A 14,639-nucleotide genomic window follows, 5' to 3' on the forward strand; every position below is an offset into this window, starting at 1 on the left:
GCCACGTATAAGAAACCTTTGAATTACCAACAATCAATGCCCAAGTGGACAAATTAGCAAGATCAAGCTTCATTACCATGAAAACTCTGTGACACATTTTCCCTCACCTGGGATTTCCACACAAGATCCAGGATACTATCTCTCTTGTTCTGTCTAAACTTGATCACGCCAACAGCCTCTACCACGGATCATCATTAACAACTATGAAAAAACTTCAACGGATTCAGATCTCTGCTGCCAGACTACTCCTACATGTAAAGCCACAAGCCCACATGTCACCTGCCTTGAGGACCCTACATTGGTTACCGGTTACCAGAAGATCCACCTTCAAGCTGCTTGGTATGACACACAGATCGATACATGGAACAAGACCGCTCTTCATCAGGAATAAAATCACCAAATACATTCAATAAAGAATCCTCCACTCAAGATTGGCACCTCGCCTCAAAACCCCACCATGCAAGAAAAAAAACAAAGGTGGTACATCTTTCTCTATTCAAGAAGCCAAACTATGTAACTATTTACCCCCAAACAGAAGATCCACAGATAACTATCTTACCTTCAGAAGACTACTCCAGAGGTGGCTCTTCCCCACATAACCACCATACACAAACGTAATATACACCATGCCCCTGTGTTTGTAAACATTTACAATTTGATTTCATGCCTTGCTCACACAATTTTAATCTATGATTAACATGTTTATAGGTCACTGCATAGTTTTCATATGTTATTTTATTAGATGCTTATAGGTCCCTGTTTTATTCACCTATCATAATAAGTAAACATTATCATAACTATTTTTATCTGAAAGGTAAAAAAATAATTTTAATGTGTTAATAAAAACCAAATAAATTAGCTTCAAGTACAGCACACTTGAAAGTCTGAGTTTGTACAATACAACTTTAAATCTCAATATATTAGCTTCATTATACATGTATACCCTTTCCATGTAGCTATGTATCTATTTATTTATTCATCTACTCTTACTGTAGAATAAAATAATATACACATATATACATGTGTAACCTTTCTATGTAGTTATGTATTACTTTACTGTTACTGTAGAAGAAGAAAAAAATACCTTTGACTCTCTCCAGTGCACTACTCTGCCTCACCCTATACCTCTCTCAATATATCCTCTACCTCCAATGTCTGACTCATCCCAAAACTCATTCTACTACTCATTCTATTATCCTCCAATATAACCTTTCTAAACTCTTCTCCCCTCTATCCGTCCTTGGCTTACCCGAGACCTAATTTTGGTACTATGATCTCCCAAGCAACCTTTTTTCAACTCTCCCCTCGTGTAGCGCTCCTTTGACTCATCCCACCCTCATTTTACTGCTATGATTTCCCTAATCCCCTTCTAGAGGCTCTTCCCTTCTCCATCTCTCATTTTGCTCCTTCCAAACCTCATCTTACTACTATGATCTCCCAAATAGCACTGTCTAGACTCTTCCCTCTTCTATCCCTCCATTATCCTATTCAGTCCAACTAACAGACGTGCATATCCCCCTCTCAAATTAACACATATTTCCCTATACTAATCTACCAGTAATCCTTTTTGGGTTCCGGAATAGCGCGCTACTCGCTAAAAAGCACTTTGATGCCTCATCAGGTGTTGTAAGCGCTATATAAATACAATTACAATATAGCAGCTAATAGTGCAGCAATTTGCTCCCATAGAAAATAATAGAGGCATTGCTTTAAATAACACCTCATATGAAATAATGTTAAAATAATAAAATATTTTGACTTTAAAAATAAATATGTATTTATAAAATTATTTTAGAGTTAAAATGTTACATTACATTTGTATTTAAATATTTTATCACTTTAAAATCACCTATTTAAAAAATGAATATTTAAACTTTTAATAACAACTTAAAATCATTTAAATGAATTACATTCATTACTTTTACTTAAATATACTAAATATCAATGGAAGATTAAATCCTAGCAAGGGTGGAAATTTTTGATTTGTGTTTTAAAATATTTAAAAATGAAGTTAATATATTTTAAATATTGCATATTAAATGAGGATTTAATTTGATGAGTTAATTTGCTGCAACATTTTATTTGTAGTTTTAGTTTAATAATTATTTTAAATTATATTACATTTCCATGTCCCATTAAAATATTTTCAATACTTTTGTTTAGGAATTTTCAATGTTTTTTAGGAATAAATAAAGTGTCTCGGCGATGCGGCGAGCGCAAGGTAGGTGTTATTTTTTTTTAAATATTTTCCCTATCCTATCGCCTGTTGATTTCCACCGCCTCGCCCCACCCCTGCTCCACTGCCCCGCCCCACTGCCCACCCCTCTTACCTGTACCAGCCACGCATGCCAAATTGTAAAGTTAACAGTTGACTTCACGTCTCAATGTGGGAGCAGTGTGACTGGTGGGCTATTGTAGTACGCTTGTATGTCTTCGGTGTGTGAAATACCAGTTGGTGTTAGTCTGTGCTGGTTATGTGGTGAGTGTGAGCCGTCTGATGTGTAAGTATTATTTAGTGGATTACGTTCCGGTTGTGGATAACAAATTGGTAGAAAGTGTTTTGGGAGCAACGTCACTGCTACTTATCTGTGATGTATTGGCTTAGGGGCCATCAACTATGAAACATTAAGAGTTGCTGACAGCCTGAGTGAGAGAGTGAGACAGTCTGTAGGAGTCTAGGATTCCAACTGAGGATTCAATAACTCCTCTCCCAGAAAAAGGTGGAAGGTCACGTGCAAAGCAGGGAGCCACCTACCCTTTCCAGTTCTAGGCAGAGGGCACTCTCTGAGGCAGTGGCTGTGATAGGCATGAGGCTGAGACATGGTCATCATCACAGCACTCTTTGAAAACCATGGTATTCCCTGCTGTGACACTACTGTAGTCTAAAACATCCATTCACTCGGGGACCGGAACAAGCACTTTTTATCTCATAAGATTAAAAGTAAAAGCCAAAAACATACCCTGCTCCGATTAACAGAGAGAACATTTCATAAAATATCCCCAAATGGTTTCCATTTCACGCCTGAATTGCTGCAGTTCATTATAAAAATACCTTTTTCGTTTTCAAACACTGCCAATCGGCCTCTATTTTGGTCTCACCGTCTATATCATCAGTTATTTTATTTAAAACATATTTTATTGACTATTTTCTTGATAGTCATATTACAACAACATATATGTAGATAAAACATTCCGATCTCCCGAGAGGAGACGGATGCAGTGCAAAACTGAGCGGTTAGGAGAGCAACCGCATCAATCCTGCGACATAACAATCCAACCAACACAACTACCCCATCACCCCCTACACCCATTGCTTGGTCCGAGGAAAGCATCCACCCCATTCACACCGTGGTCAACAACTGCACGGGTGTGTTATCTAATGAACGAGCAAGAAGGAGCAATTCAAAGGAATGGGAGGCAGGGGGAAGCCGCTATGGTCCATCAGCATCCCGGGCAGGCGGGGAGGGAAGCAACCGCTGAGCCTGTCCTCCGGGTTGCAGCTCCTCCAGCAAGGTATCCCATGCCTGGGCCATCGCCAATGAACACTGTCCCCTCTTTGCTACCCTGAGCAAATTTGCATCCTCATAGTCCACCCACAGCTGCGGCCGGTCCATTAGGGCTGAGGGGGCACGCCCCCTCACCTTTTGCCCCTAAGAACGGTGTCTGTTAGGTTGAGCAAAGGTCCGCTTGATGGACACTGTTCATTTTCAGGTCAGGCAGCCAGGAGCTATACATGTACTAACCGTGCAAGCTCCTCATGCTCCTGGCTTCCCGAGCTGAACTTTGGTGGACTGAGGAAGTCACAGCTCCTGTGGGCATGACCTCCTCAGCTCAGCAAAGGACCTCGAGGCCCTCCCCCTCAGTGACGAGGGATGCCTCACTCATTGCCTCGCACCTGGGTGCTTTAGTTTTAAGCACTGAGGCACCCAGGTTTGAGTGTCAATCAGTGACACTTCATCACAGAGTGGGGCGGGGTCAGCAGTCTCACTGACCCCATCCAACTCTGTGATGACGCTGGAACTACTGCCTTCCCTCATTGGCTGACCTTAGGTCAGCCAATGTGGGAAGGCAGCAGTCCCAATCTTCCTGGGACCTCAGAGGCAGAACTGCAGGTGAGTGTGATTATTTTTTTTACGTTCATATTTAGTGCGTGCGTGTATGTATGAATATTTGGTAATGAGTGTTGTGAATGGATGTGTGTATGTAAATGCATGGCTGTGAGTGTGTATGTGTATGTGAGCATGTGTCTGGTCCGCCCCCTCCCTCCTAAAATTACCGGCTGCCACTGTCAATCCATTTTCCATTTGGAGACCTGCGGGCCCTGCATACTCTCCCAATTGAGCGTGATTTGCCGCATTGCCGGTATCAGGGCAAGATCTATATATCTCGTAGTAACCTTGGGCCAGATGTACAAAGGTCTTTTGCATTGCTTAACGTGTTGAATTGCAATTTCTGCCTGTTAAGAAATGCAAAACAGCCTTTTCCTATGTAGAAGGGTCTTTAAGGAATCGCAAAATGCGATTTCTACCCAGTAGAAATTGCATTTTGTGATTCCCTAAATGGGAAATTGCAAATAGGGATTTCCTATTTGCGATTCCTAAACACATGTACAAAGCTTTTCCAAAATGCCAAATGAGAATTTAGGAAATGCAATTTCTATTGACTCAAAGTCAATGACAACCATGCGTAACTTACAAAAAGCACCCAAGATGCTTTTTTTAAAGTGCAATAGAACCCACACATGCCCCTAGGACATATGTATGCTCTACATGTGCACCAATAGTATTGGAGTGCATTACGGAGGGCCTTATGTCCATAGCTATTCTTGGTTTAGCATTTCCTAAATGGCGATTTCCTAATTGGAAATCACTATTTAGGAAATGCAAAACTGGCCCATTGGTACGAATGGCATGGAATTTCCTAATAGCGATTCGTACTCTGTATTTCATACATATCATTTTGCAGTTCCTAAATAGCGATTCCTATGGAGTCGCTATTTAGGAAATGCAAAATTGCCTTTTCGTACATCTGGCCCCTTGTGTTTAGCTGGTCTTGGGAACATCCCCAGCAGACAGGCCACATGCGTAACGGGTACCGTACATTCTGTGACCTCATTTACAAGGGTCGCCACCCCCATCCAGAACTCTTCCAAGTGAGGACAACCCTATACCATATGGTACACATCTGCCTCCACTAGACCACATCTGGGGCTACATGAGCTGGCCCCCAGAAAAAATGTGTTGATCTTTGCTGGGGTGAGATACGCTCTATGAATACAATCAAAATGAATCCATTTGAAACGCCCAATACGGAAAATTGAGGGGACTCCACTAGGAATTTTGCCTAGTCTGCACCCGTGATAGAGGTACCGATATTGGATGCCCAGGTGTCTCTAAGAGCACCAAGGGGAACGCCAGGATCCGCACTGCGTCCACGAGGGTCGAGGCTGAGGAGCCTCAAGAAAGTGGGGAGCCTGCTTAGGATCATGTCCCTTGGGATCCAGGCTAGGAAGCCTCAAGGAAGCGGGAAGTCCCACTTAAGGAAAGGTCTATATGTGCGGGACACTGTCATTGACACGGTGGACCACATGAGCGCACAGACAATTCTATACTGAAGAACGAGGATAATAAACAGGCGATCAACGGACAGGGGAATGGGAACGCAGATTGGTCGAGTACATCTAATACAGGCACTGACACGTGGTAGGTACAGGGTCGGTGGTGGGCAGAAAAGCTACACAATTATGGACTCAGGTAATAAGCTTGAGAGCAAAGAGGTGAAGTTCAAGAAGTTACCTTTTATGGGAACGTCCAAGCCGTTGGGGGCACACCTCATGCAGAGTACTAAGTAAAGGATTTGGAAGGGGGAGTAAGTTGAAATACTGAAACTCCTCCATAGGGAACTGAGGTACAAGGAGGGATCAAAGGAGGAAGAATTGGAGTTGTCAAAACGGTCAAAGGTGCTGAGCCTGTGACAATAAAGAATTGGACAGCGGCATTTCTCATATATATACAAGTGAGTACTGTGAAGTGCCCAGAGAGGACAGTAGCACTCTTTATGTACATGGTTATCAGGAAGGCACAGTTGAATTATGGAGGCTATGCTTGGACCCAGTACGATGAGGAATTCCGTACCTGCATGATAGTAGACCCGGATGCACAATGACAGGACTGACGACACTAGGTCACTGGTATAATGTTTTAGAGACAGATTCAGACTGGGTTACAATAGCCCGAGAGTGCACCACTAAGCAGCTAACTTGAAGTCCGCCACTGAAAATGCACAAGTGGTGAGGGAGAAACTAAGTAAAGAGGTTCAGCAAGGCAGGATGACAGGTCCCTTCGAGGATTGGCCTGCGGAACACCTCATTGAGTCTCCGATCGGAGTGGTACTCAAAAAGGAACATGGACTGTTTAGGCTAATTCAACACCTTTCTTGGCCTGAAGGACAGTCAGTAAATGGTTTCATTCCATCTGAGCAGGTTTCGGTGAGGTATGCATCTGTAGATGTGGACTTGGCATTAGTGGAAAAGGTTGGGCAGACGGGCACTGATGGCTAACAGCGACATCAAGTCTGCCCTCTGTTTGTTGCTGGTACACCCTGCTGACTTTCAACTGCTGCGTATCCAATACGAAAGAAAATGGTACGTAGATAAAATGCTCCCATTGGCTTGCTCCATTTTCTGTGCTTTATTCGAGTGCTTTAACACATTTCTGCAGGGGCTATTCACTTGGTACACTGGACACAACCATATGACACATTACCAGGACGATTTATTTTTGTCTGCACTCCCAGAGACTTTCAACGCCTGCTGGATGGTTTCCAGAAGCTCATGGGTGACTTAGGTGTGCAGTTGCCCCCAGAGATGAAAGTTGGACCCATCAATTCAATTTCCATGAGGCTCGGTTGTCACAGGACAAAAAGCTTACCATGCAGAACCTGCTGAACACAATGCTTGGTAAAAACAAAAGGTGACAGTAAAAGAGGTGCAGGTCTTGTTAGGTCATCTCAACTTTACCTGCATGGTTGTGAGAGCAGGGAGAACATTCTTTAGACAGTTAGGTTTTTCTCTCTCGGGACTGCCCTCACCTCATGATCATATCCGACTGTCGGCGGGTGTTAAAGAGGACTTGAGAATGTGGAGAGCCTTCTCACAATCCTTCAATGGGATTCCACTAGCAGCTTTGACTGACATAGAGTAGAAAACCGCACACATTTTTTGGACGCAGCAGGAGGTTGCGTCTTTGGCATTTTTTTGACAAGGTCATTGGCGCACAGAAGACTGGCCAGACACATGGAAAGAGGGTAGGCGTAGTATTACATTTGTAGAATTTTTTCCCTTGGTAGTGGTGGTGGTGCTATTAGGGGGAACAGCTGGCACATACAAGAGTTCTTTTCAGAGTCAACAACATGGCGGTTGTGCATGTAGTTAATAAGCAGTCAGCCAGGGAGCCACAGGTGCTGAGAGTTTTTGTATTGCACTGCTTAAGACTCTACATAATTTTTAGAGCCAGGCTAGTGTCCAGTGTGGACAATGACATTGCTGATGCTTTGTCTCGTTCACAGTGGGAGGAGCTGTGGTCCCTAGGAAAGAGAGGATGCTCCAGTTGGTAGCTGAGTCTTTAGCTGTTTGAACGAGGAGAGCCTACTATCAACCATGGTCTCAATTTTTAGGGGGGTGGGGGGGGGCAAGTGGAGGTCGCTGGAATGGGATAGGGTTGTGCAATTGATACTCTCCCTCATAGAAAAAGTCCAGGCGAGGATCATGAATTTGGGTAAGTTGGCGGGTATTGCATTTATGGGGAAGCTCTTGTAGGGCAACGCCCTCTGGCTGGTGAACTTGGAAAAAGAATTTTGGAGCATTGCGTAAGGTTAGTGGGGCAAGGGAGTCCTATATGGAAGCCTTTGACCCTGGATATGTTGAGTGAAGTAATTAAGTCCCTTTCAAGAGTTTGCAAGGACAATAGTGAGACAGTGTTATTTTCCAACCTAGTGTCATGGATGTTTTGTGGGGCCTTTTTGGTGTCGGAGCTAACTGGGGGGTTAAGGAGAGTAGGGGCTTGCTGTGGAAAGAAGTGCGTTGCAGTGAGGAAAACTTACATGTTTGTTGTACAAGTCTAAGATCGACCAGAGGAAGGAGGGCAAGAGCGTTCTCCTGAGATTTTACACTCTAGCATTGTAGCATGCCCGGTATGTTGGGTCAGTGCCTTACAGCCAGGGGCAGTCATTTAGAGGTTGGTATTGAAGCACAAAGATGGTAAGCCAGTCACATCCTTTCAACTGTTCCTTTCAACTGTTGTCCGTTATGCACAAGGCGCTGATTGGCTTGGACCCGAGCAGGTTTGGGACTCCTTCTTTCAGGATAAGGGTAGCTACGAAAGCAGGCAGGTGGGATTGGGGTCAGGACAACATCATGGTGTCGGGTAGATGGTCATCAAATTGCTTTCGGAGATATGTCAGGGGGAGGTAGATGGGAGGAAGTAAGTCTACAGATTGTCAACTTTGTTTCTGTTTCAGGTTCTGTTCCCGGACCCCAGTCGGCAGGGGGGAAGATATGGATTGTGGGCCACTCTTTCATGAAGTGGGCAGAGTGTCATGTGAGGGCCAGTAACCACGGGGCGAATTTGGGGTTCAACAAGGCTTTATATTTTAACACTTGGGTGGGTAAAGGGGGGTGTGATATTGAAGGAGCTTCTTCCCTGTCTGAATAGGCTTCTAGTTGGTGGGGAATGCCCTGATATACTTCTTCTTCATCTGGGGGGAAATGACATGGTCATACAGAAAGTCTTGGCACTTATTGAATCGATGAAGGAGGGTCTGAGAGAGATCCATAGGTTATGGGCAAGTTGCCATATACTTTGGACAGAATTTATACCCAGGAGTGTTTGGTGTGGGGCGATCAAACCCTCAGCTATAGATTTGCCTAAGAGGAAGCTAAAGAAGATGCCTGCTTTCTGTAGGGCACCAGAATTGGTTGAGTAGTTCACTTGGATCTCCGTTACGAGGACGCAGAATTTTTCAGAGGAGATGGTGTCCATTTGTCATTCATGGAAATGGAATTATACCTATTGCAGATAACGTTGGTTTCGGCAAAGGTACTGGATATTCAGAAGTTAGGGACATTTCCCTTCAGACTCAGAGAGGGTTAGGGTATGGGGGGCAGAAAGAGGTGGAGGTTTTCTTTACCCTTTCCTCCCCTTTATCTGGATGGTGGTTAGCTGAGAAGTTGCCATGATTTACAGAAGGTTATTGTTGTCATCAGCAGTTCAGGCTGAAAGGGAACGGGTAGGCAATTTCACACCTGGACGACCTAGGAAGTTCAAGGTTAGGTAGGAAGTTGAATGGGTTCAAAGTTTAATAGAGGTAGAAAAAAAGAGAAGGGATTTTAGAGGTCCCAGTTACAGTTGACCAGCTCTGGTGCAAGTATTTTATTGAGGATTTAAGTGTTATGGGGAGGGGTGGATATTTTAGGGTTGGGGATCGGTGATTTAAATATGTATAGTGAGGTTATAGTTTTTTAAGGCAAAGGCCCAGGTTATTTTGTAATGTGCACCGGTTTCGATTAAGTGGCCTTTTTCACACAAACCTGGTGTCAGTGGTCTGTGCTGCTCTTCTTTTCCCTAATGGGGATTTGGGGGGCAGCCGACCACAGGGAGGTCTGCCCCACTGGTATTTTAGAGAAGTGGAGCAGTCCAGCGACTGCTTGGGGGATTGTGCTATTTTTGGGCTACTTATTTAACCCAAGCTATACATAATCAGCCATTTTGAGGTACCAGCCACCATTTTGACTTGGTGACACAGTGGCTGGCACCTGTGCAGTAGCATTTTTGTCCCCTCCCTCCCACTCCCTTACCTAAGGTCTTTGGGTTGTATTCCATCATAGATCCCCTCTTTGGAGTTGGCCTGTTTTATTGCATATAGGTGCGCAAGGGAAGCTAATTTATTAGGTTGTCGCTTGATTCAGGTGCATATGCAGTTGGCTGAGAAGTTGCCATGATTTACAGAGGTTTATTGTTGCTGTCAGAGGCAGTTCTGGCTGAAAGAGAAGGGGTAGGCAAGTTCACGCCTGGATGACCTAGGAAGTTCAAGGTTAGGTAGGAAGTTGAATGAGTTCAAAGGTTAATAGTGGTAGAAAAAGGGAAGGGATTTTAGAGGTCCCAGATATGGTTGACCAGCTCTGGTGCTAGTATTGTATTGATGATTTAAGTTGTTATGAAGAGGGATATTTTAGGGGTGGGGGTAGCTTATCATAGGTGGTTACATATGTATAGTGAGGTTATAGTTTTGTAAGGCAACGGCCCAGGTTACTTTGTAATGTGCACCCATTTCAATAAAGTGGCCTTTGTCACACAAACCTGGTGTTAGTGATCTGTTCTGCTCCCCTCTTTCCCACCTCTTCCTTTGTGGCAGGGCTGGTCGTGCGATGAAGCTCTCATAGGGAAACCCCTGGCAGGCTGAAAGACAGTGAGTGACCTGCTTCCATGGCTTGAGACTTCCCTGAAAGGCAACTCACCATCGGCATATGTTCACAATCACACAGCTCTCAATGTTCCAAGGGACGAGGGTACGTAGCTCTTGCATTCTGGGAAATCTAGTCCCAATCAGAATGCCAATAAAACACTTGGAGCAGCGCAGCTATTGGCACAAGAACCCGAAAAACGATTGAGCGCTACAAACATAACTTGATTTCAGGGACATTTTAAGGCTTAGGGGAGCCCTGTTCGGACCAGCTATGAAGTTATGATTCAGTTTCAGCTTTTTCACACCTTCTCTGGCCAGGACTGTTTACATCTAATATTCAGGTTTAGTGACGTGTGTTTTCAATGTGGTTTCACAGCAGCAGCTCACTAATATTAGTGCAAATAATCTCTGTGCCCTCCCACCACCACCATTTCTCATACGTGAGATCCCATTGTGATCTGAAATAAACTTTTTTTTATAGATGGTGCATAAAACATAAACACATTTCTCTGCAAAATGTCTGAAATAGACTCTCACACATCACCCTTGTTAAAAATAAATTAAAGGAAAACGGTATTTAAAACAATCTGTTTGATAATTATTCAAGGTCATCGGGTAAGACTCTACAGAACAGAGCTGGGTCTATCAAGGGGGTGAAAGGCAGGGGCCCTGGGCCAGAGCCCACTTTGCCCATGCCTTAAAACTTCTCTGCTTGATTCTGCCTCGAATGAATGCTCTTGAATATGTTCTCTCAATAGTTAAAGAATTTCTTGCCAGAACTGCCTCTGTAACTCATATGGCTATCTGTAACACGGTGCTGCAAAATGAATTGGTTAGCTCTCATAAAAATGATTCTTTGTGGGAGAAGACGGGAAGACCCCTAGGGAGTTGGAAGCAGCAGGGGTCCGTTCTTTGCAGTCTGGAAGTGGTGTTTCTACACGTCTTGTTTTGTGAAGAGAGGGACTGGGCAGCCGAGGTGGTCAGGCGGAGGCACCGCCGCTTGTAACAGTAATGCTGGAAAGTGATCTGCCTGTGGTGGGCAGGGGCCTGTCACTTTAAACGCGCCCCTTCCCCATGTCCAGCCTCCGGACGCGCATGCGCGGTGTGCTGGCCAGTCCCACGCCCTCCCCTTCTCCCCGGAGGACCCAGTAGCAGTCCCCATCATGGCACCGATCCAACGCTGGAGCCCCTGAGAGCTACAGAAAGAGGGAGGAGAAGCCAGCCTTTGGACTGGGTTCAAGAAGCTGTCAACAGCCTCAACTGCTGGGCAATTACCACCCAGGGAGGCTGGTGCGGGTCACCAGAGGAGCACGGGGCGAAGCTGAACCCTGCCAGGAGCTGCAGAACCCAGGGCGGGGGGCAGGGGTGCCCTGCACCCTACCGCGGGGAGAGGAGACGGGCCCTGCACCAGTTGCTGCAGATCACAAGAGGGGCAGGGGTGTCCTCAGCAGATACAGGGAGAGAAGTGCAGCAGACCACACAGGAGAGGCAAGGGGTGCCCGGGGAGCCGTCCCAGAGACAAGAGGCGCCCTGCACCCTATTCCGTCGATCGGAGTCCCACAGGGAGAGAAGAGCGCCCCCCCCCTCAAGACACCTGGGTCCCCGGAAGGGTAGGGCGCCCTGTTAGCGTATCTGGACCGAGACCCCAGGAGCTGTGCCAGCGACAGACACCCCCGGCAGAGAGGACAAGGAGAGGTCTACCTGGAGTCTTGCACCGGGATAGCTCCCAGAGACCCTCCGCCAGGCGCTCCAGAGCAGGTAGGCTTGGCAGACACACCGTTTGATACCGTTCTCGATTAATGAAATGCTGTTTTATTAAAATGCAAGCTACTCCTATTTATGTATGGGCTGTGCCTGGGAGAAGTGGCGCCATTAATTCAAACGAGTCAGGTTGTGGTGGTGTTCCTCTGTGTGATGCGCGAGAAAGTTGACGTTTGTTTTCCTTTCTTTCTGTCCACGGGGCTTCTGGGCTGTTTGCCAAAATGTCTGTCGGTCGGAGTCCAGGGGCGGGAGGGAGGGCTGCAGTTTGGGTAATAGTGAAAGTGGTGGGTGGGGAGAGCGCAGGGCGGAAGAGAGGGCAGCCCGATCAGCAAACCCTTGGAATGCGTGTGGGTGAAATGTATCCGAAGAGAAAACACCTTTTATGTGCGCACTTAATACCCCCGTCCTACGCAGTGGAGGGGCGCCAGTTCGAAATGTGCAGAATCCGTTGCGCATCGATGCATGCGTGTAGCATGTACACAGAGGGCACCAAAGGCTGTGTTTGTCATATACAGGGGCAGCAGCAGGGCACGGGTGCATGCGTGTGCCACGTACAGGGCACGGGTGCATTCGCGTGACCCGCAGAAGCAGCCCCATGGCATCGATGCATGTTAGTAATATGTGCAGAGGCAGTTGCAATGCATTTATCCGGGGGTCATGCGTGTCACATGTAATGAGGCAGTGGTGGGCCATAGTCATGTGTGTGAAATCTAAGGAGGCAGCAGTACGGCATTTTAGTGTATGTGAAAGGCTGCATCATTGCATTGATGCACGTGTGTAATATGTAAAGTGGCATGGATAGTTCATTTATCAGTGCGTGTGTGATATGTACAGGGGTAGCAAGAGGGCATTGCGCCATGCGTGCTGCGTGCAGAGACAGTAGTACGTTTCTTCACGTGTGCTGTGTACTAGAGCTCAAGGGCATTATTGCATGTGTGTGTGATATAACCAGGGGGTCTAGGGCATTGCTTCCCATGTGTGATGTGGCCTGGTCGTGGGTTAAGTGTACAGCTGCAGGGCACTGATTCGTGTGTGTGTGTGTGTGTGTGTGTGTGTGAGAGATATGTACAGAGGTAACTGCATAAGATCAATTCACGTGTTACATATGTACAAAGGCACCAACAAGGCATTGAACTGTGTGTGCGACATACACAGAGGTAGCGGGCCGGGTTTGAGTTGTGCGTATCACCTACAAGGTTGTGCAAGGCGCAGCTTCACATGTGTGATATGTGTGGTGAAGCATGATGTCAGTAGTCCGTTCATGTAGTATGCGTAGAGGCAGCAGTTGTGGATTGAGTCGTGTGTGGCGTGCAGAGGGGCATCGATATGTGTGTGGCATGTACATGGTCAGCAAAGGGGCCTTGTTTGATGTGTGTGCCCTACAGAGACGTTGAATGAGTGATATGTGGAGAGGCAGCAGCCGGGCAGTGTCACGTGCCTGACGTGCATAGATGGCAGGGCATCCGTGCATGTATATAACATGTCCAGGAGGCAGCAGAGCTTCATTCATGTGCATATTTACAAGGTGGTCTAGGGCGTTGTATCACATGTGTGATATGCACGGGCGCAGCAGCAGGCTGTTAGTCCATTAGTCTAACTAGCACAGAGGCAGCAGCTGGGCATTGGTTCATGTGTGTGATATGTACAGAAACATCAGCTGGGCATTGATCCGTGTGTGTGATATGTACAGAGGCGGCAGCTGGACATTGGTTCTTGTGTGCGATATGTACAAAGGTAGCACCTGGACATTGGTTCTTGTGTTGGATATGTACAGAGGCAGCAGCTGGACATTGATTCGTAAGTGATATGTATATAGGTAGCAGCTGGGTATTGGTTCATGTGTGTGATATGTGCAGAGGTAGCAGCTGGGCATTGGTTGATGTGTGTGATATGTAGAGAGGCAGCAGCTGGGCATCGATTCATGTGTGTGATATGTACAGAGGTAGCTGGGCATTGATTCATGTGTGTGATATGTGCAGTGGTAGCTTGGCATTGGTTCATGTGTGTGATATGTACAGAGGCAGCAGAAAGGCATTGGTTCAAGTGTGTGATATGTACAGAGGCAGCAGAAAGGCATTGGTTCATGCGTGTGATATGTACAGAGGCAGAAGCTGGGCATTGGTTCATGCGTGTGATATGTACAGCGGTAGCAACTGTGCATTGGTTCATGCATTTGATATGTACAGCGGCAGCAGACAGGCATTAGTTCATGTGTGTGATATGTACAGAGGTAGCAGCTGGGCATTGGTTCATGTGTGTGATATGTGCAGTGGCAGCAGCTGGGCATTGATTCATGTGTGTGATGTGTGCAGAGGTAGCAGCTGGGCATTGGTTCATGTGTGTGATGTGTGCAGAGGTAGCAGCTGGGCATTGGTTCATATGTGTGATATGTGCAGAGGCAGCAGCTGGCCATTGAT

The 14,639-nt window shown here is 46.1% G+C and overlaps 1 protein-coding gene across 1 annotated transcript in view; it reads left to right on the forward strand.

The window, feature by feature from the left end:
• Positions 1 to 11,611: 11,611 nt before the first annotated feature.
• LOC146856418 (fidgetin-like) overlaps positions 11,612 to 14,639 on the forward strand; it is a 328,115-nt gene continuing 325,087 nt past the window's right edge. Inside the window, exon 1 of the mRNA XM_085654557.1 lies at positions 11,612 to 12,219. The gene's annotated coding sequence lies outside the window, so the exon portion shown is untranslated. The remainder of the gene's footprint in view (positions 12,220 to 14,639) is intronic.

The sequence above is a fragment of the Triturus cristatus genome, chromosome 4_1 (assembly GCF_964204655.1).
Source record: "Triturus cristatus chromosome 4_1, aTriCri1.1, whole genome shotgun sequence".
Taxonomy (NCBI): domain Eukaryota; kingdom Metazoa; phylum Chordata; class Amphibia; order Caudata; family Salamandridae; genus Triturus; species Triturus cristatus.